The sequence below is a fragment of the Crotalus tigris genome, unplaced genomic scaffold (assembly GCF_016545835.1).
Source record: "Crotalus tigris isolate CLP2741 ecotype Arizona unplaced genomic scaffold, ASM1654583v1 scf7180000018432.44079421565:4894166, whole genome shotgun sequence".
NCBI classification, from domain to species: Eukaryota; Metazoa; Chordata; class Lepidosauria; order Squamata; family Viperidae; genus Crotalus; species Crotalus tigris.
In genome coordinates, this window is record NW_024096999.1 from 859,272 (window position 1) to 862,320 (window position 3,049).

General features: G+C 38.3%; 1 non-coding gene across 1 annotated transcript; it reads left to right on the plus strand.

Moving 5' to 3' along the window:
* The first annotated feature begins 1,075 nt into the window (after positions 1 to 1,075).
* Positions 1,076 to 1,182, plus strand: LOC120312154. The gene has a single exon (XR_005557801.1). It is a non-coding gene; the product is annotated as a U6 spliceosomal RNA (small nuclear RNA).
* The last annotated feature ends 1,867 nt before the right edge of the window (positions 1,183 to 3,049 follow it).

A 3,049-nucleotide genomic window follows, 5' to 3' on the forward strand; every position in this document is an offset into this window, starting at 1 on the left:
TAGGTAACCATCCAAATTTGAAGTTCTTGGCAACCACATCCTCTATGAATTTGTCTCGCCCCCCCCCCTTAAAAAAAAGAAAAAGAAAATAATAGCCTTTTCATTTTTATGCATATCCACAGGATATCCACAGGATATGCCTAGTATGCATTCTTTAAAACTATGCTTACTTTTATTGGATCTAAATCTCCCTGTATTTTGCTTAGTTACTCATTTTATTCTAGTTTCAAATTGGATAGGTACTGCTACTGCTTCAGTTTGTCTTTTTTAAAAGAATAGTTTGCAAAAATCTACTTTCAGTTTTGTATATGTTTATCCCAATATTTATCTTATCTATGCATTTTTCCTTAACAAATGCACATCACACACTTTTTTCCTAGTGTCATAGATGGTTTTGCTAATGCAATTCACTTTGAGGTATTTTTTCCCCTTAATACAAACATAAAAACTGAATTGTATCATACTAGGAAAAGACACACATCTCTTGCAATTGTCAAATGGCGCAAGGTCTCTATTAATCTGAAGCAACTAAAACTCCATGTAAAGAGATTAGCTACAGTTTCTTAGGGTGTAATGATGGGATTTAGCTTCATTGTAGTTTATCCTTTCTTCTCCCATATTATAACACATTTAATAATTATGATTATTCATCTCTTATGAAGTGGAAGATAGCGAGTGGCAATTCCAGATATGATCCTCTTCTGCAAATAAACCCTCACACTTTTGGATCGAGGACAACTCGCTATGGCCAACTCAGGGGACTGGTGGCTAAAACATACAACAAACGGCTGCTAGAATTGGGTATGTCTAGTTTAATGAAGAGAAGGATGAGGGGGGACATGATAGCAGTCTTCCAGTATTTCAGGGGCTGCCCCAGAGAAGAGGGAGTCAAGCTATTCTCCAAAGCGCCTGAAGGCAGGACAAGAAGCAACGGATGGAAACTCATCAAGGAGAGAAGCAACCTAGAACTAAGGCGAAACTTCCTGACAGTTAGAACAATTAACCAGTGGAACAACCTGCCTCCAGAAGCAGTGAATGCTCCAACACTATACGCTTTTAAGAAGAGACTGGACTTGTGCTCGCTTCGGCAGCATGTATACTAAAATTGGAATGATACAGAGAAGATTAGCATGGCCCCTGCGCAAGGATGACACGCAAATTCGTGAAGCGTTCCATATTTTTAATCGCGAGAGAAGTATGTTGCGGTATGGAAAAAATGGATAGATTTTATACAACATAAGTTGGATATAAAAAATATTATTTAGTTTTTTAACAATTTATATTTAAAATGGAATATTTTGTTGTTTTTTTTTCTTTTTTTGTTCTTTTTTCCTTTTTTTCTTTCTTTATTCTTTTCCTTTTTAAATATTTATCTTTTGTATTCATGTTTTTTATATATATATATACTATTGTTAATTATTTTATAATTTTTCTAATTAATGTATTTAGATTTTTAACTAATGTTAGATTCATTTATGGTTTATATCTTTTTTTAAGACTTTTTGGTGAAATTTTAATTAAGCCTATATTCAGCTCTGGGAAGGTCGGGGGAGGGAATGGGAGGGTTGGGGAGGTTGGGGGGGGAAGATTGTTTTGTTTTTGTAAAATTTTAAAAATTTAATAAAAATTATCTTTGAAAAAAAAAAGAGACTGGACAGCCATTTGTCTGAAATGGTATAGGGTTTCCTGCCTGAGCAGGGGGTTGGACTAGATGACCTTCAAGGTCCCTTCCAATTTTATTATTATAATTATTATGAATAATAATAATCACCCCTAAACAAGAGTTACGTTGATATCAAAGAAATGGTGGAATAGAATCATTAAAACAGTGGTTCTCAACCTGTGGGTCGGGATCCCATTTGGGGTCAAGCTACCATTTCACGGGGGTCGCCAAACAAGGCTGTCCGCCATTTTTCCCCCTTTTCTTTGGCCACGCCCCTGGCACCCAGTGATGTATAAGTGGTTGGGGGTCACCACAACATGGGGAACTGTATTATGGGGTCGCGGCATTAGAAAGGTTGAGGATCACTGCATTAAAGGATTCAAAAGGAGGGACAAAATGAAATGTGACTGACGAAAATTAATGTTTTAAATTATTTTAAATAATTAAATTGAATTGTCCTATGGCAAGTTGGTGTGGCGAGCTGTCCTGCACTGAGTTGGCCACAGCGAGTTGTCCCATTCCACACTCTGGGTTGTCGTCGTTTTTATTATTATTTCTTTTTGTAGGAACTAAATAAGTGTTTTTGTAAAAGAAGAAGAATCCAAATCCTTCTGTCAAGGAGCGATGAACGATCAAGCTTTCTAGAAAGATTTCAGTGTCCAGTGTGGCCGTTGTCTTGTGCTTAACATTGCAGTCACTAAATGCATTTGCTGCCGGGTCCCCTACACTGTGTAGAAAGGGGCATAACGTGGAGCTGTTCCGAGCATTACCACAGAGCTGGGATATTCTGTGTCATTTTTCCTGTAAACGCTTCCAGATTCCCGTGCAGCATCCAGCCATTAAGGTTTGTGGCTCTGCCCCTCGACTAATGTTCCCTGCTGTACATTAACCAAGAAAACAAATGCAGAACGAAAGGGAATATTGAGGCAATACGTGACCCATTAGCTGATTTCTCTGTCTTTCTCAGGCAAAAGGGGTGCCCTGGATTGAGCTTCTTTCTCATGAGAATCTGGGCTGGCTGGCTTCTTGTTAAAGGTCTTACTTTATGATTTGTTTGTAAAGTCTTATTTTATAGATGAATTGTGGGGTCCTGGGTGCTCTTCGAGCTTGGCTGCTTCCTTCTTGTCAGTCTGGTTGTTTTCTATGCATTTGTTTATTTGTTTGTATCCTGCCTTTATTACTTTTACAAATAATTTAAGGTGGTGAACATATTCAACACACCTGTCTCCTATTTTACCCCGTAACAACAACCCTGTGAGGTGAGTTGGGCTGAGAGAGTGACTGATCCAAAAGCAACCAGCTGGCTTTCATGCCTAAGGCAGGACTAGAACTCACCATCTCCTGGCGATTGGCCCAAATTCACCCAGCTGACTTTCATGCCTGAGA